Below are 24,402 nucleotides of genomic sequence, written 5' to 3' on the forward strand. Positions count from 1 at the left end.
TTGGTTCCCTCCCCACCCGCAACCACGATGTGGGTGTGGAGGAGGGGTGCTTGTCCCCAGTCATTTTCCATAGGGTGGGGCCTCATTGCTGATCTGCAGGTTGGTCCTGCACAAAGGAAGTAGGACAAGAGGCCAAGAGCAGCTGAAATGGAGCCACTCTCAGGTCACCAAGTTGTGTCCACCCTGAGGTGGGCTCTACCATCGAGGTATAACTTCTCCAACTTCACCCAAAGCCTCTATGTAGTTAATGCTGGTTAGAAGGGAGCTCTTGCTCTGGTTTCCTGGGAAGGAAACACATGGGAAAAACGTTTTGGGTCTCTTTCTGGCCTCCATGTCTCTGCAGCAGCCATTTCAATGCATCCTTGCTGGTGTCCGCTGTTCCTGTGTTTGGGATGGTGGTGATGAAGTTAAATTTGGTGTGTGTGGAATTACAAAGCCTCATCGTGGCCTCACATCTAAGCAAAGTATCTTAGGTTGGGCTCTCCTGAGGAAGAACCTAGGACGGATGTGAGTGCATGTGGTTTATTGAGAAAATGTTCTTCAGGAAAGCCCATCAGGGAGCAAGGTAAGCAGCATAGGGCAGGGGGAGAGCTGAGTGAGGAAGGATGTGGCTTCAGATCAAGTTCACCGGATCCACAGGAGAAGACCCCGGCACACAGAGATCTCCACAGAGTTACTCTTCCTAGAGACAAAGGGGTGGGTGGGCTGCTGGGTTGGGGAGGGAGGAGGGAGTGGTGGGTTCATAAGTTCTCAGTTGAAGTGACCCCATCAGCTGAGGACAACTCTTCAGGTAAGGGGGCATCTATGAGATGTTAAGCAGTCAGTACCTATGGCCACTGAGAGTGTGTGGTCTGGACCCTGGTTGGGATTTGGGTGTGGTACCAAGGTCTGTTTATAAATTTAGCTTTAGCAGAAATAAATATTTTTATCTTCTGCTATTTGACTCATAAAGCTACTCTTTAGATACAGGAGGAAAAGAGAAGTGATGACCACTCTGAAACTCCAGCAGTAGGCCATCAAGATTTACTCTGAATTAATACCAGCTTGAGATGGCTCATTTATAGAATAATCACGTATTTACTTATGTTTTTTCATTAAGGCACTATAAGATCAAGTTTGTCTAGGAGAAGGAAATGAAAATAATAATTTGGGAGTTCTCCTTGTGGCTCAGTGGAAACAAATCTGACTGGGATCCATGAGGCCACAGGTTTGCTCCCTGGCTTCGTTCAGTGGGTTAAGAATATGGCATTGCTATGAGCTGTGGTGTAGGTCGCAGATGCAGCTCAGATATGGTGTTGGTGTTGCTGTGGCTGTGTTGTAGTTTGGCAGCTGTAGCTCTGATTCTACCCCTAGCCTGGGAACCTCCATATGCCATGGGTGTGGCCCTAAAAAGACAAAAAAAAAATTTGTTTGCCTTGATTATTTTTTCCTCATAATTGAAGGGTATGACTCCTACTTGCATATCACTAAAAAAAGAGAGCAAGAAAAGTCAAAGTAAATACATATAGTAAATATATATATTTATATTTATAGTACTTTTGGCTACTGTTGTTGAGATTGTTCCAGCCATGAAGCCTCCATGAAATCTTTGTAACATATTTGAGAATAGCCAGGCTTCAGAGAAGGACAGAGGCAGATTCAAATAGAGATTCTGCCCTCAGTAAACTTCTTCCACTAAGGAAAATTACTCAATCTCTTTAAGATTCCTTTTCTTCATTCATAAGATTGTTGGGAGATACAAAAAGATGTTGTATCTGAAATTTCTCTCACAGTCCTTGGCACATAGTAGGTGCATAACACATAAAAACCACTCATTTGATAAAGATTTATTGCCTGTTCTACTCTAATATATGCTGAACAATGCACTGGGCACTGGGTCTATCAGCATGGCTACAACATAGCCCTTGGCCCCCACGAGCTCTTAGTCTAGTGAGGGAAAGAGACACATGAGTAAATAATTACAGTGTTAAGTGGGACAAAAGAGGTGCAGTTTTGGGAGATCAGATGAGGAAATAATTGCCTAGGGGAATCCAGAAAGTCTTTGCAGAAGAGGAAAAATTGATTTCACAAGATGGGAACAAGCTTGCTAAAAGAGTAAGGGAAACTGTAGACTGATTTTTTCAGATGTGTGGTGATATAGATCCCTTTCCTAGCCATCAGGGATGAACAATGATTGGGTCATTGTATCATGTCTTTTTATGTGCCAAGGACTGTGAGAGAAATTTCAGATACAACATCTTTTTGTATACGACCCGTTCTGGCCAATGGCACCTGAATTGACATTTTCTGGGGGCTTCTGGGTACGATTTTCCTTTTGGTGGAAAGGCAAATATGCATAAGGAGAAGTGTTTCTCTCCTCATTCCAGCTTTGGACATTATCATGTGCATGTGAGAATATAACTCTGGGAACCACTGTAGCCATCTTGAGATCATGAGGGAGGAGCCAAGACAATTGCAGAGACCAACTCAACTATTTCTGAATAGTTGAGCTTCAGAATCAACTTTGAACTTACCATCTCTGGGTTGTGTGATATATTAGAAAAATAAGCCATAATTTTTGAGCCAGTTGTTGTCAGGTATTCAGTTAATCCCCAAACACCAAAGCACAAACAACTAACTACATATTCCCATTTTATAGGTTTGGTCACTGAGGTGTAGGAGGCCAAATCATTGATTCAAGGTCTTACTGATATTGAGCAGGGAAGGAAAACCAGGTCTATTGAAAATCCCAAGCCCAGTCTCTGTGTCTTGTTAAAAAAAAAAAGTTAAAAAATATCTTTTCTCTTCCCCAGGTATTGGACTCTGTTTCATTCACCTCCCCTCCCGAACACCCCAGGAAGTTTTAGAATCTGCCTCTGGTTAAGCACCAGGGTAAGGCAGCAGTTCAAAAACACATGGATGCTCCATTAACCAACTTTACTATATAATAGGTAATAATTACAACTTATTGACAGTTTGATATATGCTTTGTGCTAAGTGCTTTACATGCATAATTTTATTCTTGCAACTACCTTGTGAGGTATATCGTTTCATATGAGGAAAATGTGTTTCTGTAAGGTCAAAAAACATGCCCGCAGTCATACAGCTCACAGTGGCAGAGCCACGATACAAACCCACTTTTACCAGCGTTTTTAACCACCATACTATACTTTGCATACTCCTATAATCCTGCTCTACATAAGCCATCTGAAAATCCCAAGAAGAAAATAAACAGTTTTCCCAGCTTCTTTTCTGCTTTTACAAGGCAACCTCACTGCCAATAGATGTTTCTGCAAGAATACATTTTACTTTTGCCAAGACCGAGAGGGAATTAACTTAATGTGGTGCCCAGCTGTTTGCCAATAAATTATAATATCTTAGTTGGAAGAGATTGTGGAAGCCATCTTGTCCAGCTTTTCCTTCCAAGACTGGCGTCTCCAAGCAGAGGTTATTCAACTTTGTGGAGTAACTTCCACTGATCTTGTAATGGCTCACTTTGACATTGCTCCAGTTGTTAGAGAACACTTATTTGTTTTTTTATTGGTTTTCTTTTCTTATCTTTTTGTTGTTGTTGTTGTTGTTGTAATATCACTTCAGAAATTCTAGGTCTATCTTCTGTATAAGATTTGGCATCACAGAGTAAAGGGTTGATACCCTCCCGGCATGGTATGTTGTATATCCTTGCTAAGTTTGGGTTGCTTATTATTAAGATGGCAAGAACATCTCTAAAAATATAGCATCAAAGAAAGGGTGAAAGGAAAGGCTCACAGCTCTAGTACAAATCCCCTAGGGAATCTGGGCAGTTTGGTTAGATGCTACTTTAGGCGTGCACTTTTTGGAGTAGGTGACCTGAGAGACAGTGGGGAGAGAGCAGGAGGTAGTCTTCCTGTCTTTGTATCAGGCACCCTGTTGTGTCCAAGGGTCAAGTGTCACATGATAGAATGTCCCATTTTAAGAGTATGTACCTCCACAGAGACTGCGTGCATGTCAGTTACCTTCAGGAGAGGGCCACTGATGTGGCGGCGGTAACATTATAAGAGTCCTGTCTGGTACCCACACCTAGGTTGGTATATAAGTACTCAGTAAATGCTAATTCATTTCACATTTTCTTATTCCATGTGCAAACCTTTCAAGTTCTTTTGAGCCAACTCTCCCTCAATTCAATTCAGCAAATATCCTCTGAGTACACTGTGTTTGTATTGGTTTCCTAACCATGCTGCAACTCCCCAAGTGCAGGGATTGCATCTTCCTATTCTTAAGTCTTATTCCGTAATCCTTAGACAATGATAGATTCCAAAGGGGACAAGCCTCTCAAGTGGTAATTCATATACCATGTCACTGAAATTTTCGTTCTTCAACAAGGGGAGCAGAATTACATTGCCAATGGAGTTCCCGTTGTGGCACAGTGGTTAACAAATCCGACTAGGAACCATGAGGTTGCGGGTTCGATACCTGGCCTTGCTCAGTGGGTTAACGATCCGGAATTGCCATGAGCTGTGGTGTAGGTCGCAGACGCGGGTCAGATCCTGTGTTGCTGTGGTTGTGGCGTAGGCCGGTGGCTGCGGCTCCTATTACACCCCTAGCCTGGGAATCTCCATATGCTGCAGAAGTGGCCCTAGAAAAGGCAAAAAGCCAAAAAAAAAAAAAAAAAAAAAAAGAAGAATTACATTGCCAAGTTATTTTGGGGCCCCCAGAATTCCTAATAGCCTTCACTGGATGGTAAATTGTTTAAACTTTTAAATCTAATAGAGGTTGCATGGGGGGAGTTGGGAGGATCCGATCACGCCAACATGGCTTTCTGTCCTTCTACAACTCTTGTCACAGTTGAGACCGTGTCCTAAACTAGCTCAGCTTCAGTCTAGCTGTCATCACAGTTTAGTGTGCATAACAATCTCCTGGGGAGCATTTTGCAGATTCCAAGGCTTAACCCCTCAAGGATTCTGATTTATATGGAGACTCAAAATGGGCTTTTAAAAATAACAACCCCCAAGTAAGAGCATCATGTTGAGAAGCGTGGATGTAGAGTAAATGCAGGGATCCTTAGATTGTCAGCTCAGTGATTTTCCGTGAAAATAACCTTGCTGTAGGTTCAGCAGTGGCCATCTTCTTCTTATTTCTTCCTTGTCTTTCACCCCAGTGTGGACCCTTGTCTTATAAACACTCCCTCCCACACCTCACAGAACTGGCAGCTTGGGCTGAATTCTAGTCCATTAGGGCTGGGTCTCTGTTCCCTGTACTTACTTACACGATAGGGATTTCTGGACCCAGAACAAGGTAAGGGACAGATAATTGATTAGATGAAGATGGTAAAGGCAGAATGTCTGATTTGATGAGACATCACTGGGGTAATAAAAGTGAAGCAGAAACAAAGTAGTTGAACCACTGGCCCCATCCCTACAAGTTGTTTTCCTTCATTACTCAGATTGCTCTTTGGGTTCCTTGCTCATTTGAGCCTTATTTTTGGTTTTCTGGCTTTGGTTTTTGAGTGTGTAAACTCCTATTTCCGACTCTCTAGCCTGACCCTGCACCACTTCTAGACTATGTGCCAGTCTCATATTCCACCATGTTCTCCTATTGATAGCTGACACAGGATAATAATTATGAAGATACTCCTCTCCTGCTACTACTAAATATCTATAGAGTACATATTATATGCTTTATGTTCACAGCAGATGTATGAAGTAGGTTCTGTTTTTTGTTTTGTTTTATTTAGTTTGCTTTTTAGGGCATGCATGCAGCACATGGAAGTTCCTGAGCTAGGGGTAGAACTGGAGCTGCAGCTGTTGGCCTATGCCATAGCCACAGCAACATGGGATCTGAGATGCGTCTGTGACCTACAGCAATGCCGGATCCTTAACCCCCTGAGCAAGGCCAGGGATCAAACCTGCATCTTCATGGTTACTAGTCAGGTTCGTAACCCTCTGAGCCGCAACAGGAACTCCCAGGTCCTGGTTTTAATCCCACATTTTAAATGAAGAAACTGAGGTTAGAGTTATGTAGCTGTTAAGGGGAAGAGCCAGAGTTGAGATACAGACAGTCTCATTTCTGGTGCTGTGCTCCCAACAGACATATTATGTTGTTCTTTTCCATTTCGGATGTACCTGCCATTGCTCACCAAGTGACAAAGAAGTCTCTGAAAAAGCTGCCTTTTCCTTTAAGGTATATGATAAAGTATGGAGATGGGGGAGATGAAAGTTCCCAATAATTCTTTTTTGGAACTCCTCGAGCACCATTGAATTTCAACAAAATTTTCCCCCCAAAGAGCATTTTTGAAACCACGACATTCGTTGTTATCTCTCCTAAGTAATGAGATCATCCCAATGATTTGGGGTTGGGGTGGGGGGCGCTTCATTGCATTTTATCAGTGGCGCCTTTGTTGCACAATTTCTACTTTTCTCTTGAAGATACAATAAAAGATTTATGCCTGATGGACTGTGATGTGGTTTGCATCTAAGAGAAAAACAATTCCTTCCAAAAAAATACCATATCCCCCAATGATTTCATAATTGCAAACAGTGTTGACGAGCTCTTTGGCTTAAATCAGTTTAGAACATATTTGCTGTGTTTTTGTGTAGATATGTTTTGATGTGCTTGCTAAGGAAAAATAATTAAAACCCCTCTGCCATTTCTAATTGAGAAGAAAGAAATGCAACCCATTAGTTGATGTCTACCATAATAAGATTTTTTTTCTCCCTCATTTCATTCCAGATTTGTTTCAAGGATTAACTTGCGTTAAATAGTTTCAGGTCTGAACGTCAGCCATGTTTCTCATTATTGGAGATCAAAATGGCTTAATTCCCTTTGTGTGTCGATGCCACTAAAACACAAGGGAATCTTAAAACTACAAACTTCTGATAGAAGTACACATTTTCCTAGTCAATCTGCCCAGCAGAGCTTGTGTTTTTCCTGCATTTACTGCTGAAACAATGCTTTGTACTGACAAGTTTCAGGGTTCTGGTGTCATGCTCCATCTAGGCAGGACTTACCGTGAATCTAGTTACTCTTGTATCTTCAAATATGTTGACATGAACTTTGCTTTCTAATTCTGCTTGAGTCAACAATTTTCTTTGATCTTTAAGCAGAATGTGTCCATCTGATAGGTTGATAAGCATCTAGGTTAATCCAGGGTCCTCTGGATTTAAACAGATCTGACTTTAAATCCTGATTCCATGAATGGTATATAACCTGGGTCAATTTTTAAAACTATCCTCATCTGTAAAATGGAGCCAGTGATGGTACTTATTATTGGCTGTAGAATGGCATACAAGAGATAATGCACGTTAAAATATTGCTGAGCAACGAGGACACATTAACTGACCCATTAGTTCTATTGTTATGTTACACTCTTGTAGGGGATGTTACCCAGAGTGTTATATTACTCAGAATGACGTGGAGTCTCATTCCCCATCCTGGTATCTCAGTTGGCCTCAGTGAATTAATTAGCCAACAGAATGTGGTGAAAGGGACATTCTGGGACTTTCAAGGCTGAGTAATTAGAACCCTTGCTGCTTTTGCCTGGGTGTCTTGGAATGCTTGATCTGGGGAAAAACAGCTATGTGCTGTGGGAAGCTCAAGCCACATAAAAAGGCCATTGATAGGAACTTAGGTTGCCAGCCCCAGATGAGCCTGTGGTGGTTAGGCACTATCAACCACCAGCCATGTGAGTGAGTCATCTGGGATGTCCAGCCTTGGATGCCTCATCTTGGAAGGGCAAGAGTTGTGCTTTGAGTGGTTTTAATGGTAGTCCCTGGGGCTCACACTCAGCTATCTACACCCACTAGTTTGGTTTCATTGGTGACCAAGGACACATATCTGTTAAACATGTGGACAAGGACAGGAACGTCACATCTTATAACAAAACAATTTACCTCTGTTTAAAGCTAAAGCAGGAGTTCCTGTTGTGGCTCAGCAGTAATGAACCCAGGACCCGCTCAGTGGGTTAAGGATCAGGCATTGCTATGAGCTGTGGTGTAGGTCACAGATGCAGTTCAGATCCCGTGTTGCTGTGGCTGTGGTGTAGGCCTGCAGCTGTAGCTCTGATTTGACCTCTAGCCTGGGAACATTGATATGCCAAAGGTATGGCCCTAGAAATAAAAACAAAAACAAAAACAAGATATTAACATTCTAAGTCAAGACTGTTTCTTAATTTTCTTTCTGCCTCTGAAAGGCACTAATATACTGCCTCGCACCTTCTGCCTAATCTCAAGCCTGGAGTCAACAGAGCCAAAGGGAAATCTCCTTGGACAGGACTTTCCTGATCCCCCCTCACCTTTATTACACTATATGATGTAAGGGGAGATGGTACAGGTTTCAAGTAAGTGCTAAAGGTAAGTGCATAAACAAAGTCATGTTTGTTGTAGTAAGTTGTCAAATCTGAAATGACTACAGGAGAAAAGCTTTAGTGGAGAAAAGCTTTAGCAGAGAAAATGTTGCATAGTTAATAATTGAATACCAACAGGCTGAAATAAGTAAAATCTAACAACTTCCAGCAATACGGCTGCAATGTTTATTTCTCAGATGAATTTGTATGGCTCCGTTTTTATTTGGAATCGATTTTTAAAAGAGCTTTTTCTTCTATTGTTGAATTTCTCTCAGGCAGTACAGGACAATGCTATATGCAAAGTTCCTTACTCCAAATGGGAACAAATGTGGATGAAATCCGCAAAAGCTCCAATCTGCGCCTTCCCTCTTTCCTACTGGAAGAGCTCTCTTCATTTACATAGCAGAACACGGAGCCAGAAGAGGGGAAAATACAAACACGAAATCTCCAAGAGCCTTTTGGAAACAGAGCAGAAAAACACATCGCTTAAGCGGAGAAGCCAAGTAGTTTTGGAGTTCCCAGCAAAGCAGCAGCTTCAGGGGAGAGTGACCTGGGGAACGTGGTGGCTTTGGCTGGAAGATTAGGGGCTGCCGTTCTGCAGGCTGTGGTTGGGGGTGTGGGGGAAGATGTGTAACTGTAGCAAAGTATTTTGAATCTTTTCAGTTTCATTTATTTCCAACCAGGAAAACAAAGTGGAGAAAAAACCTTCAAGAGAAGGGAAAGCCTCAGGCAGTTTTTTTCCTATGGAGGCACAGCTGTGGCTGTCGGACAGTATTGCTCAAGTGTTTTCTTTGGATCTCTTTACCTGGTGCCAACCCTATACAACGCAAGTAGAGAGCTAGCTCCTTGATAGCAACCAAATCCCAGTCAAAGATAACTTTTCTCCTGGCCCCTTTCTGGAGCACAGTGTGGGTTTCATTTGCTTCTAAATGCGAGGGACCTTCCCTTTCTACTTCCCAGCTTCCAGTTTCAGAGGTACAGGCTGCAGGCAAGCATTTCTGCTGCACTGATGGTTGGAAGGTGTAAAATCTTGGCTCATTGAATCTGAAATGAGATGCAAGTGGACCCGGTACTGGAGACCAAATTTTCTATTTTTGGTCCCCTGGCCACAGAAATGCACAAATATGCCAGAGTAACCTTTTCTCTAGAGAAATCATCTCATGGCTGGTTGCACATTAAAATCATCTAGGGAGCTTTAAAAATACTGATGCCAAGGCCCCACTTCAGTCCTATTAAATGAGATGCCCTAAGGGTGGGAACCAGCATCCAGAGTTTTTTAGAGCTCCCCAGGTGATTGTAATCTGCAGGCAGGGTTGAGAAGTCACGGCCCAGAGCTCTCGATCCCACAGACTGCCCTTTTTTGTCCCCTGGGTGCACTCTCCACCCAAAGAGCTTCGTGATCTCCTTCAGTGGAAGCTAAGACTGTCTTTCAGTTTAATTCAGTTCAGTTACAAACAGTTCAATTCAATAAAAATTTATTCAACTGCTTCCCTAAACTTTATTTCTGATTGTGTCTCCCATGAGAGGGGTGAGCACCATGTTTCTCAAATAGGAGGTTGCAGATACTTGAATTTTTCTTTTTTTTTTCTTGGAACCCTATTAAAAAAAAATCTTGTTAAACGCAGATTACAAAATTTTTAAAAATTATCCATTGGATTTGGATATTAATTTTTTTCCTGACACTCAAAGATCTGAACAGTGTATGTTTGTATGTATGTAAAACATCCATCTTTTAATGTGTTCCTGTATTCAGGGCATGTTCCAAAGCATCCATGAGCTGAGATAATAAGACAGAGTCCTTAGCTTTTGAAGAGCTCCTAGGCTAGTGGGAGACGTGAGACATGAACAAGAAATGAAAGGATTGTGAATGGCTACAGGTAAAAGAGTATATAAAACAGGATGTTTCAGATGAATTCAGGAGAAGGAACTGTGCCTGGACAGGCAGAAATGCTTATAGAGGAGGTGGGGGGTAGCCATTTTCCATGAAGGATTCAGGTAGTGGGAGGAGAAGGTGAACTTTTTGAAGCTGAGAATTAAAATCTTTGGCTAAAGGCTACACGGGAAACACAGGAGGAGACAGGGAGGGAATTTGAGGGCTCCTAACTGTCTTTATTTATTTACTTATTTATTTTTTAAAATTTTTTTATTTTTTTTGTCTTTTTGCCATTTCTTGGGCCGCTCCCACGGCATATGGAGGTTCCCAGGCTAGGGGTCTAATCAGAACTGTAGCTGCCAGCCTACGCCAGAGCCACAGCAACGCAGGATCCGAGCCGCGTCTGCAACCTACACCACAGCTCACGGCAACGCTGGAACCTTGACCCACTGAGCAAGGGCAGGGATCAAACCTGCAACCTCATGGTTCCTAGTCGGATTCGTTAACCACTGCGCCACGACGGGAACTCCTAACTGTCTTTATTTATTTTTTAATTGAAGTATAGTTGACTTATAATGCTAGTTTCATGTGTATAGCAAAGTGACTTAGTTATACATACGCATATATATGTATGTATATATTCTTTTTCTGATTCTTTTCCTTTATGGGTTATTACTAAATATTGAGTATAGTTTCCTCTGCTATACAGTGGATCCCTTTTGGTTATCTATTTCATATATAATAGTATGTTATATTAATCTTAAACTCCTAATTTATTCCCGCCACTTCCCCTTTAGTAACTATAAGTTTGTTTTCTTGCCTGTAGTTTATTTCTGTTTTGTAAATAAGTTCATTTTTATCATTTCTTTTTTATTCCACATATAAATGATATATGTTATTTGTCTTTCTCTGGCTTTTTCACTTAGGATGATAATCTTTAGGTCCATCAATGTTGCTGCAAATGGCATTATTTCATTCTTTCTTATGACTGAGTAATTTTCCACTGTAGATAGATAGATATAGATATACACACCTGTCTTTATCTATTCTTCTGTTGATGGACGTTTAGATTGGTTCCATGTCTTGGCTAGAGCAGATAGTGCTGCAGTGAACACAGGGATGCATGTATCTTTCAGAATTACACTCTTCTCTGGATATATGCCCAGGAATGGGATCCTCCTAACTGTCCAAGCTTTATTTGTTGGAGTCTAACATTTCTAAACCATTTCTGCCTAATGGTTGACTTTTAAATTCACAAACTGACAGCTATACTTGGGTGTGCAGTGGTTGGCAGAACATGCTAGGTGGATGAGACCATAGCTGGTCTTCTTCTGGAAAGTGATGGACAAGGATTTGTGGAGGAGCTAAGAATTTAGGCTCTAGAAATGGGATCGACATGGATTTCATACACTGTTGAATCTTGGGCAAATTCCTGAACCTCCTTCCTCAGCTGTCAAATGAAGACACTCCTGCTCACCTCCTAGGGTCTTGTTTTTTTTTTGTTTATTTGTTTTGTTTTGCTTTTTCTTAGGGCCACACCTGCAGCATATGGAAGTTAGGCTAGGGGTCAAATCAGAGCTACAGTAGCTGGCCTACACCACAGCCACAGCAGCATGGGATATGAGCCACGTCTGCTACCTACACCATAGCTCACGGCAACGCTAGATCTTTAACCCACTGAGCAAGGCCAGGGTTCAAACCCACATCCTCATGGATACATCAGTGGGGTTCATTACCACTGAGCCACAACAGGAACTCTATTTTTGTTTTTAATGAAGGCTCAGTGTTTGTTAAGTGTGAAAAGTGCTTAACAAACTACCTGAACATAGGAAATGTCAATGAACTGTAGCTCTGCCAGTTGAGATAATGACTTTTGTCTTTGTAGTTTTCTTTCATTTTTCTTTGTGTGTACTTGTGCTTCCCATCACACTTTCTTCCCAGCTCTGTACTCCAAGACCATCCCCTTGGCTGATTATGAGATGGGCATGGCTTTGGACAAACAAGATCAACTGTGTTTCAGGGAATAGTCACTAAATCATCAGCAAGGAACAACACAGTTCTAGAAAGTTCTCTGATAAGCTTATCAAGTCTCTTTTACCAATTGGTCCATTCTGCAGTCCGTCATGTCTGCTTCCAAAATGAAAACCACCACAAAAATGACCAGGATTAGTCCCTATGAAACATCAAATCTCATCTCGCCATGGCTTGCTCATCATTCTTCCTTTGCATGTTATGACATGCTGAGGAGGGTGGTATTTGAGAAAGACCTTGAAGAATGCATGGAACGTTCTTATGGCAGAGAACAGGTAGGATTCCAGGTGGTGAGACTAATATAAGCAATGGTATAGAAATATATGTAAGAACAAAAAAGTAGTAAAATCGTTATTTTGTTGAAACACAGGTTGCCATGTCCAGGAAAAGCAGAGGAATACACCTCAATATGTAAGTCTACAAGAATCCCCCTTAAAGTTTCTGCCTTGAGGGGGAAAATTCGGAAAATTTATGTACCTGCTATCAAATAGCTAACATTTCTTAAAGAACTTGGCTCCAAATTTCTTTTAAAATAATTTACCTCACCTTGTATTCTGTTTTTTTCCTCTTCCTTTTTTTGGTGTTTATTTCTTCCCCTGTGTCTCATTGCGGGGCATTTCTGGTGAAGTCTGAGTACTGCTTGCTGAGGGTTCATCTGCTTCCAATGCCCCTTCTGCCCCCCCACGCCCCCCGCTGCCGTAAAATCACAATCTGTTCCTGGGAGAACATATTCATTTGCACAATAACCAATTGTAATGGGAAAAAGGAGGGATTCTAACATCAGTTGGGGTATGTATGGCTGGCATGGAAGAAGTCCAACAAGGCGCAGATTCTGCTTTTGTGCATATGTCCTTAATAATAATGGACGGGTAGGGGGTAAGTTATGCTAGAAGGGAGCAAAGCCGTTTCTGAATAGCTGGTTTTCCGAGGGAGTACATATGATGTCAGCAATTAATTAAGGCCCTAAATTCTGTTTTCCTATAAAAATCCTATTTTAGTTGTGGTATCTTTGACGCATATGCTGGCATAAGCAGGATACAGGCCATAAATAAAAATTCAAAAATATCTCTTTCTTGTAGAACTTGGAAACAGAAATTCTGAAATTGAAGGAAACCTACATGGTATCTGGAAGGATCCCCAGATCCTTTCTAAGATGAAGGGCGGTGAAGTCCATGCTCATTCCAGACCCTGAGGGGTTTGATATGGGAGGAAAGGCAACTCTGACTGGAATCAGGTACAGGATTTATAACTGGACAATTTCGAATCCATGTCGGATGATCCTTCAGTGTCAAGAGCATTTCTGGAAGAAATGTTAAGCAATGCCCATGGTAGAGAATTTACCCAATAATGGCCTAAAAATTGGAAATTTCAGGATATTGGTAACAGAGGGTTGGAAGGTCGATAGGACCAGGCATCACAAAGTCCTTTTTGGGCAGCTTTACCTAAAATGAGGAATCATGGATTGTAATTAGAACCCAGGTGGCCTCTTTAGAAAACAATTGAAGGTACATCCAGAGTGATATTTGAGCTGAGAGCAACTTGATTGCACATAGAGGCCAACCTCCTATTTTAGGAGGAAATTGCTGTCTTATGATCACTCAACTAATTGCTATCACAGCCAAGCGCAGAATTATAGTCTTGTAAGAACTTTGCCCATGTTATTTTAATGCCCAACACTCTTTCTACATGGTCCCAAGGGCATCCTGAAATTTGCTGGGTTAGTCCCAAGGTGGGAGTAAGGAGGAATGGGTATGTTACATGACCACTGTGGAAAATCTGACATGTCGTCTAAACTACCAGGAGGAGCAAGTAGCCAAAAATCACAACGAAAGTCCAAAGAGCTCTGTGGCCAATTCAGTCCAGTTTTTCTGGTTGGCTTCATGATTTGGGGGAAACAAAATAGGGATTTTTTGTTTGTTTGTTTAGAAATGTAGAATGGAGTTGCGAATTTCCTCAAAAGCACAGGAGGCAGATCCTTTTAAGTCAAGGCAGTAGAAATGAAGGCAGAAGGGCCCCAGATACCCAGGAAGTGAGCCTGGGACAAGAGATGGGAAACAGGTCCCAAGCCAGCTGCTATGGAAGGCAGGTGGCAGTTGCAGTGATGATGGTGAAAGAGCATTTGAGAAACTCTGGAGGCTTAAGAGTCTCAAGATGGAGGAGGACAGGCAAGGCCATCTGAGGTTGGGGTGCGGTGTGAAGTCGGGTGGCTTCCTCTGATGGTACTGATAAAGATCCCAACTCCAGCCCTCAGTCCTGCTGCTGATGGGATATGAACTGGAACATGAACTTGCTTATGGCATATGAACCCAATGATTTCTTACTGATTTCAAGGAGGGAAAAAAAAAATCAAGTTGTTAACAGCTCAATTTTTTTTTTTTTTATAATGTAGCTTCCTAAATGTCCATAAATGAATTCTATTTGGTGAGTGAAGTTTATCAGGGAAGTATAGAGCTGGAAGACTTTCTTTGTCCTCACTCACTGCATGGTCTTCAAAACTGCATCTTCTGATATCCTTACCTCACCATAATAACAAATAATCTTAATACTGATAACAATACATCATTCTCCAGGCATTGATGTATCTAAAATTTTATCGGTGAATATGCTGGTAGAGAGGCTCTCCACTGAAAGTTAAACATGAAGAGCCTGAGTTCTAGAGTGGTGGTTTTTAATGAAGGCTCTGTTTAAGTCCTAACCTCTGCACAGCTGCAGAAGGAGACAGGATTTTCAACAGTTGGTGTTATTGGCAAAAAGCTGAGGCAGTGTGGGGCAGTGTGGAGGGTAGAGAAGTATGAAGCATAGAAGGTGATCAGTAGACAGTAGCTTAATGAAGAACATAAAGAGAAATTCTGCCTGAATTCAAAGAGTTGCCTCTACCCTATGTGAAGGTTCATTCTATGCTTCAGTGAAGGCTAATCTCAAGATAAAAACATACCTATACAATATTGTTTCTCTATATTTGTTAGTATCATTAAACATCAGTTAATTGATTAAAAAACAATAGTTTATTTCTTAAATATATTCTTTTTAATCCCCTCAGTGAATTGTCTACATAAAACTTTTGGTTGTCTACATAAAACTCTGAGTCACAAGAACCCCCATTAAACTTCCTTGAAGTGAGGTGGACTGGACTGGTCTTTTAGTGCAGTTCCAGATGCCGGCTGTGGGCAAACTGATGAAACTGCCCCCTTACCAAGGATGTGATTGAACAAGACCTGGGACCTGAAAAAAAATCTTGCAATTACACTTTTCTACCACTAGATGATATGCACGTATAAGCAAGATGAAAACCCTCCTGTGTTTTCTTGCTGCATCAGTGGCCGCAGTGATGATAGGTAAGTTAAGGTACCCAGAATTCAATTCTGGATGTTACCCGAAAAGAGAAATAAAATGTGCACACGAAGAAGTGCCAGTATTGATTAGGTAATTAATGGAATCATACTAAATGTATTGAACTTTTATCCTTTAATCTAGGGGCCGTTGAACTACTACTGCCTATGGGCCAAATCTGGTTTTCTGCCTCTCTGTATAAATAAAGTTTTATTGGAACACAGCCATGCTCATTTGTCTGGGACTGATTTTGCTCTACAATGACAGTGGTGAGTATTGACTCATAGGCTGCATGACCTGTGAAACTTCAGTTTCTATCTGGTCCTTTGCAGAACATTTTTCTAACACCTGGTCTCAACAGTAAGATCACACCAACTCATTTAATCTTTATCACTCTATGGTTGTGAGTATGTGTTATTATTATTTGTTTTACAGATAAAGAAAGTGACTAAAGACACATTGACTCCTGGCACACACATGAAATGACTGTAGCAGGCCTACACGATGGAGAACGTAAGTATTGGCGTACCCCATGCTTGATACTGTTGTGTAACCAAGAGGCATGACAGTTGGCTTCAAAGCTGTGGGCACCTAGAAAGAAAAAATTATTGCTAGACTGGACCAGCCTTCTGTGTGGTCCCCGGGTAGAAGTATATCTGGGATGGAATAGCTGCCCAGGAGCCCTTTGGGCAGCTAAAAAAAGTGATGCTCATTCAGCACATATTTTAAGAAACTATTTTGACACAATAGTTCATAAGGCTGAAGATGATTCGTCAGATGGAACAGTGTTTACATTGGGACTGAAACATCAGTGGGCAAGTGGGGAGACACAGAGAGAAGGTAGTCAAAGGAAGCCTTCTTTTTAATGTCCTCATTTTCCCCAAAGTGGGGGTGTCTTTGTTCCTCCAGTGCTGGGTGTGACTGGGCCTTCAGCATATCTGCTGGGGGTGTTGGAAGCTGGCAGTGGAGCTGGGGAGCAGGGTGGTACTCAGCTTTATCATTTCCTAGATCCCTAGTCGTTGTCAGGGATGTCCTTCAGACTAGTTTACGATGTGCAGTGATGTACGGGGTGGTTCATTCCACATTCGTGATTACTGTTCTTTTTTCCTTTTTCCTTCTGAAGAATTTGGGTAATTAATTGCCTCAGAGTCATACATCACATGGAGAAGATGGGGATAATGAGGAACTGGGTGAGCCAACTTAATCCTTTGTCCCACATGAAGAGATGGGGCCAGGTGGCCTAGGTGTTCCAGGTGTTTTCCACATTTCCACACAGTCATGCCCCAAGCTCCTCTTCTCTCCTTCTCTTGCTCCAGGAAAACCTCTCCTGTTTTCTTCCACATTTTGATGTCTTCTTTCCTTAGGGCACCTCCATTATCCCTACAGAAAAGGAAGCCCTGGTAGACTCCTCCACTTTTCCTTTCTTTGACCCTAAATGGCCAGGTGCTAATGTTTGGAGTCTCCTTGGGGCCAGGTGGGGGTGTGAGTGGTGGAGGATCAGGGAAGGGGAAGCAGAAAGGAGAAACTCTGGGGCTTTGCAGATGGATTTGGGAAAGACTAAGGGCTTCTGTTTCTGGGAGCTACTGGTTTCTCATGAAATAAATTAAACTTCCTATATTAATAATGAACTTTCTTTAAAGATCATCCTATCTGGGTTACACGAGAAGTTTGTATCCCTTCTAAAAAACATGGCTTGGACAGCCTCCCCCTTTTTGTGAAATAATAATCCCAGCCTCTTTACACCAATGGAGCATTTGCCCCAGGTTTCATTATAGAATGAATTTCCCAAGTCCTTTAATTCCTTAATATACAGATATGTATATAGGTATATTCTTATGTATGTATGTATGTATTTAGAGTTAAATTATGGTTGGAATAGTGTATGTGGGGTAGTGTCAAACTGAAAATTGATAATCTGGGCTTTTGGAATTTAGGAGAAGGGAAAGGCTGGGTGATTTGACGTGGACTTGTGAAAGGTGAGTTACAGGTTCTGAGGAAATTTGGACATGCAAAGGAAGGGTCATTTTAGACAATGAGATGGAGAGGCAGACGTTTGGGCTTGACCGTGGGCACTTGGCGAGAAGACAATTTTGGTAAGGGCTGAATGTGGGAATTCGGGTCCACCAGGTTGAAGTTTGAACTGGATCTCATAGTCCTGGGAAAATTCAGAAGACTTTGACTAGAGAAGTATCGCTGGTTCTAAATTTTCCAAGGGTGAAACCATCATGTTTACCTTTTCTTGTCTGTGTTTAGCTAAGTGACCACTGACATGTGGTCAGGTTTCAACCAGCTTCGAGTGAATAAATGCACAGCAGTGATATTTTAGGAAAAGTAATCTGGGGACTAGGAATGGGATGGCTTGGAGAGGGAAGACAGAAAATAGAGAAAAACAGGGGTAAGTGCAAAGACATAGACCTATTCCTTTCCTTCACCAAACAGTCCATGTAAAATGATCAAATTTTAAATCTCATTGCCAGTACCACAAATGTAGCTGGAAATAGCTGGACATGAATCAATCATCTCAACAGTAATTGTAACCAGAAATGGGAAATGTTTCATAAAAATCTATTTGTTTCACGTTTGACTACGTGGCCATGTCTTACTCTGCCCAGTTTAGGATATTTCACAAATGCATCATGATGAAAAAAAAATTCATCAGGAAAGTTGATGTTCTGTCTGCCTCAGTGACAATCCTTTTCTAATTAGTATGAGAAGTAGCTTAATTTAATAAATATGATTTCTTTATTCTTATCATTTTCAGATCTATACCCGAGATTTAACTTTTTTTTAATTTACTTTTTTATTAAATGAAACCCAGCAAAGAAAAAAGGGTTAAGTTTGAGTTGTCAAAATAGGTTTTCTTCAATGCTTAATTCCTTATTCTACCCCCAGTATTAGGTTTATGTGTTTAACTAGAGGGACTCACTTTCAAAATCTCTGTGTTATTGGGTGGAGAAAAGAGGGCTGAAGTCCATTGCTGGTTACGTCAAGTGGTGTCAGATTTGGCTTGCTCTTCTCACTTCCTGTTGACTCCAAGAAAAAAGGCTGCAGTTGGCGCCTGACAGTGAAAAACATGAAGCTCTGAGACCCGTCTGAATTACTAATCACTACATGTCCTGTTCAGTCTGACCACTTTCCAAGCAATGAAGCGAACTGGCCAGGTCAGTGACTCAGCTTCCGAAGGGGGAGCCAGCAGTCCGAGCTGATCTGTATGGCCCTGGTTTCACTTCCCAAGGTTTGATCGGGGAGCAGCCTCGGAAGGGTGATTTCGCCTTGGAGCTTGTCTCTCCAGGGACAGAACTATGAACACAGATGATGCAGTGTATAGTCTACTGGAGAAGTCTCACTATAAGTCTTTGGAGGGAAAGAGTTGCAAGAATGTCATCTTTCATCAGCTGGTGTCACTCTTTGGAACCAGTCACAAGTAGCTGGGTGTGGTAGGGTGAGGTTGTCTGAAGTTTGAATGAAGAAAATATATTGAGTAGGAAACATTAACTTCTTTTCTTTTTTTGGCTTAACTGCTAGTAGATACAGTATTCCCTTGTTTGTGTCAGTAACTACCGAAGGCTCTTGCAGATGTCACCATTTTACCATGGTGTATTCATATGCCTGGTTTTCTAAGCGATTTAGCTGAACTTTGCTGCTTTTATTAAGCTTAATGTTCAGTTACCATAAAAAGCACCACATAGTCCGTGGTGGAAACAGGGGTGGGCGTATAGGGGCCACATGGGAGTGTAATTCCAGGAACTCCTGGGTCTCATATGCAAATTAGATTAAAAGGCTCTGTGGCCAGGGCTCCCAGAGCAAATCATTCCCATTCCCACCTCTTTTCATAGCATTGTCTCCTGTGGGAATACAGAAATCACTTTCAATTGATTTCAGCTACTGCCTTGTTTTAACAAAGGGGGCCACATGCCTTAGTTTGTCTGCCTGGCTTAAGAAAACTCCTTACCAGGTAATCTCTTAAATACTTAAAAAAAAAAAAAAAAGACTTTGAGATCCTTAGGAGAAAATACTGTAAGTAAATCAAAGTCCTATTTTCTCAGAAAGAAAGTTGAGTCTTTGATTGGCTGGTGCCACCACCTCCTTCAGGCAATTTTCATACTTGGCATAGAGCTTGTAGTCATTTCTCATATTCCCGTTGTTTTGATTAGTCAACACATGATAACTTGACAACACTCAAATGTGAGAGGTTGAGGAAGGGAGGGTGGCAAGGAGGGAAGCCCTCCAGCAAGCAACACTTTCTTGAAAACGTCTTAAAAAATGTATTTTTCAAACACAGGGACTGAAGGTGAACTGGAAGAATATATCCAAGACCACAAGCCCAGTTCTCTGAAGGATGGCTCTCTGGAAAGAACGTGTGAGCCTGTGCACACGTGGGCAAGTATGCAAAGCAGTTCTTTCCCAGGACACCCCAGTGCTGCTGCTTATCTGCGCAGATGTGCTGTGGGGCTTGCAGATTGCATCTGTTTGTTCTATTTATGGGGGGAAAAAGCATGTATTTGTGAGCTTAGCGGGAGCACAACTTTCTGTTTGGATCTTTTATTTTATTAGCGTTTTTAAATTTTTGCCTTTTGGAACAAAAGGATTTGAGTCCTTGGCAATGCTAGATGCCATATGATTCCCTCTCCTGTTCATTTCTTATCTGCTTCCTCTGCCTCCAAATTTCACAGAGTTAAAATCAGGGCAGGAGAGATCAAGAGACTTGCACAAGCACACACAGCATTTATTCTTGGTTTCATTCATCGTTATTGATTAGTCAATTATTAGCCAGATATTTACTGAGCACCTATAATGTTGCAGGCACTGTGCAACATTCTAGGACCTAGTGGAAAGCAAAAATGCCACTGTTTTTGCCCATGTGTATTTTGTAGCTTGCTGGGAGAAATACACAGTCATAAGAATAATCACACACAAATATACATCTTTGTCTGTGACAAGGGTAAATTGTTGCCTTAAGCACCTAAAACAGGCACATTGGAGCTGGCCTGAGAGGTAACAAGGTTTCCGGGAAGAAATGGTGATGCTTCTCAGGTGATCCCCAAGAAGTATGAGTAGGACCTAAGGAGGCCTATAAAGGAGGGAAGAGTCTTCCTGGCAGAGGAAAGCTCTGAGAAAAGACCCTATGATGGATGGAAGTGTGAGAGGACAAGAAACAAAAAGAGGGTCAACATGACCAAGGTGAAGAGGAAGGAGATGAGCTGAGCTCTTCGTCAGAGCCAGACAGCACAGCACCTTGTAGCTCATTTTGAGCTTCATTTTAGGAGTATTGGAAAGCTCATAGAGTGAGCAATGGGAGGAGGGCAGGACTGGATGAGGAAGAGCACTGGGGACCACTGCAGTGGTCCAGGCAACAGGTAATGGAAGCTTGGCCCAAGGTAGTGAGTGGTGGAAGAGAGGGAAAAGAGTAGATACATTCAAGAGGTGTTTAGAATGTCAAATTAACAGGACATGAGGAGGGAGGGAGTAAGTGGGGGCACAGATGACCCCAGGGTTCTGAGTTGGGCAAATGGATGGATGCTGGTGTCATTCATCAAGATGAGGAATGCTAGAAGTTGTGGGGGAAGAAAACATGACAGGTTTGTTTTAGGAAGTGTTGAAGTTAGATGGTAAGTTGTAAGTTGACTGTGTGCATCTGGCCCTCAAAGGCAAGGTCTGGGTCTGGGCTGGAGATAAAATATTTGTGAATGACTTGTTTATAGTTTTGACACCAATATGATTTATTCCCCTTCAGCATCTTTCCAGAACAGCATCTCTGTAAGTAGGGAATAAATCAAATGATCTTGGACACCAGGCTAAGTGAATTGTCGAGCAACTTATTTTACATGGCGGGGACCTGAGGGACTTTTGGGAGGCAGGTCTCATGTGGATGAATTAGGAGCTGTATGAATTAGATGTCTATCAAAATCTACCTCTGTCCCCAATATCCATCATTTCCCCCTTGACCTGCAAGGGGGGCTGAAAATTGTTAGCAATCGTATTACTCCTTAAATAGTTCTCATTTTATTTGGCTTAGAATGATGAAACTTAAAACTTGTCCGCACCAAACTTCTCACTCAAAATGAGTCTGCTTTACAAAATCTCTAGATATGTAGCCTCAGCTTGAACACGTCTATGATGGGGAATCTGATATTTGACAAGCAGTGTGGATTTTTAGTTCTGCTCCAAAAAAATCTTCTTTGCATTGATTTTCCCATCCCGGATGACAAGAACAGTTCTCCTCCCTCTTCCACATGGCAGACAATCGACTAGTGTTCACCCGTCAGTCATCGTTCTGCTTGGCTCGGCTGCCATGAGACGAATGATTTAGATTCAACTGTCATCAGAGTCCTTGGACATACATCATCCCACTTAGAGGTCACAACAACCCTTTGAGGTATTATTATTATTCTAGAAAGAGATGAGGAAACTGATTCTCAGAGTTAAATGACTTGCCCAATGATATGTCACATCAGTAAAGAGCAGAGCCAGGATTTAAATCCAAGCATTCTGACTCCCAGTCCAGAGCCCTGCCCAAGCTTCCTTGATAAATTGGGTTACGGCTCTGTGCTGACTTCTACAGGTAGCACATTAGAGGAACCAGTGAATGGTCAACTGATAGCACTGAGGTTGAGCTCACCCACCTCATGCTTGTGGTCTGAATGATTTCTGCCACCTTGACATGCTCAGTAAATGTTATAAAACAGATGATTACAGATGTTCAAACTATTTTGGATTTCGAACACCTGGAGACAGGACATGAAGTCCCCAGTTCTCTACTCTCTCCACTGTTCCCTTGATCCCTGTTTACTTACCACCTCAGCCCCAGAAGGGACTTGACCTTATAACCTTGTATCTATTTAAGAATTTGATAGAGGAGTTCCTTGGTGGGGTACAGTGGATTAAGGATCAGGTGTTGTCAATGCTGTGGCTCTGGTTGCTGCTCTGGAGTGGGTTCAGTCCCTGGAACTTCCACATGCCACAGGTTCAGCCAAAAAAAAAAGGAAGGAAGAAAAAAAGAAAAAAAAAATGGAGAGAATACTCATCTTCACATTTTTGCCGGGTTTCACTCCCTATTAGTAAACAAAGGAGCATATATCCCAAATATATTTATATGTGTATCTTTAGATTCAGTATGAATATTAATATAATTATCTTTATTTCTAAGTATATCAAATATAAGTTTAAAAACCACAACAATATAGATGGAAGTCCTAATATTGTCTTTTCTCACCCCAGTGAATCATCTTAGTGGATCATCTGTGTATGCTTCCACTGGAGGGACCAGGATAGGTGAGGAGCCCAGGGTGGCAGGCCATGGCTAGTTGGAGTACAACATCTGGGGAAATGTCTGGAAACATTTCAGATGTGCTGCTGATGAGCTTTTCTCCCTGAGCTACCCAGCTTCAGCTTGGTTTCTGCTAAGATCTCTCTGGAGGTTCACAGTGAATGAAGGACTCATTGCTCTGGCCTGTGTTGTTTGTCCTTGGTTTTAATTGCCACTTGTGCCCTGAGCTATGTGGTAATAGCACTAATAGCTAACATTTGTTGACTGCTTACTGTGTGCCACTGTACTAAGAGATTTACGCACATTACCTCATTGTCCTTGTCATAACCCTGTGACGTCTTGCTATCCTCATTTTACAAGGGGGGAAAACCGAGGTGAGGAAAGCTGTGATTTACCCATGGGACGTATGTCGAGTTAGTGGCACAGCTGGGATTTGAACCCAAGTCTGTTTTCCCCCTAATCACCCATTCTCACCTGCAGTCCTATACTGCCAGTAGGATTAGCGCTTAGATTCCTGATAGCCATCTGGGTGGATTTCCATCACTAGCTGTGAGTCATTGGGAAGAAGCCCCAGTTGCACAGACCAAAAGCCTGGGCTCACATTAGGTGTGGATGAATGAGAGGAAACGGGTTCACAGAAGTGCAAATGTGCCAGTGCAGTTAAAAATGAATTCCAACCAAATCAGAGTTCTTCTTTATTTGTGGATAGTTTGGCCCTTGGTGCAACCCCTGGCTTCGGGTAGCAGATATACACTGGATTCTTTTCTGGATGAGACCATTGGAGGCGGTAGTTGTTGTTGAGTTCCATCATGGGCTCTGCGTGGTTCAGCCTTCCATTGGAGCACTTGAATATGTGTGAGAGAGATGCCAAGGAACCCAGGAGTTTTCTTCATTATATGTTAGAAGGCTTAAGCCTAATTGAGTCAGATAGATATGGGTTCGAATCCTGAGATTAGCTGTGAGAACTGTGGCAAATTATCTTTCTTCATTTTGCTTTCTTTATCTTTAAAGATGAGATAATTATACTTGCCTGTACACAGTCAGGTGCAATAGTAATGCATAGCAAGTGGTCAAAAATTGGGAGCGGGTCTCTGTCTTTGTGACCCTGCTTTCTCTGAGGAGAGGCACTGACTAGTTGTTTGTGGCATAGGTCTACGTCCTCTGCTCTGTGGGCTATGCCCTCATGTCTTTCTTGAAGATGAGGAGGAATGTTTTTTCCCTTTGACTCTCCTCAGTATCTTGCTTTGACAGAAAAAGAAATCTGTTTCCATAAAAGGGAACTGGAGACATTGGGAGTTTATGGGCTGGAGAAGGCAGCTCTGAAAAGAAGAAAAGCTTTCTGGCGATAGCGACACTCTCCTGAGGGGGCCAGATGTCGGCCAGATGCTGCAAATCTGTAGAGACATGTTAGGCTCAGTGACTGTTATGCCATGACTTTCATCCATGTGGGCATGAAGGGTATTGACTGATCTCACTCAGATTGTTAAGAGTGACTTCAGGGCTCTGGAAATAGGGCTATAGAAGGCTAGGACTCAAAGGGTGGTCTTGATAATCCTCCCATTCGAGCAACGGAGTTTCTGAAACTGACAGCCCCGCTCTGGT

General features: G+C 42.1%; 1 long non-coding RNA gene across 2 annotated transcripts in view; it reads left to right on the top strand.

The window, feature by feature from the left end:
- LOC106509989 (uncharacterized) overlaps window positions 1–24,402 on the top strand; it is a 195,107-nt gene that overhangs the window by 159,364 nt on the left and 11,341 nt on the right. The window contains exons 3-11 of one of the 2 annotated variants that reach the window (XR_002343142.2): window positions 2,793–2,930; window positions 8,147–8,306; window positions 12,574–12,614; window positions 13,283–13,437; window positions 15,244–15,538; window positions 15,678–15,802; window positions 15,969–16,046; window positions 16,657–18,694; window positions 19,816–19,917. This is a non-coding gene — a long non-coding RNA (uncharacterized LOC106509989). The remainder of the gene's footprint in view (window positions 1–2,792; window positions 2,931–8,146; window positions 8,307–12,573; window positions 12,615–13,282; window positions 13,438–15,243; window positions 15,539–15,677; window positions 15,803–15,968; window positions 16,047–16,656; window positions 18,695–19,815; window positions 19,918–24,402) is intronic. The other variant, XR_014843475.1, reaches the window with a different exon arrangement.

The sequence above is a fragment of the Sus scrofa genome, chromosome 4, assembly GCF_054392235.1.
Source record: "Sus scrofa isolate SSC_HxYL_T2T_F1_AM1 chromosome 4, Sscrofa_HxYL_maternal_Yorkshire_Landrace_v2.0, whole genome shotgun sequence".
NCBI classification, from domain to species: Eukaryota; Metazoa; Chordata; class Mammalia; order Artiodactyla; family Suidae; genus Sus; species Sus scrofa.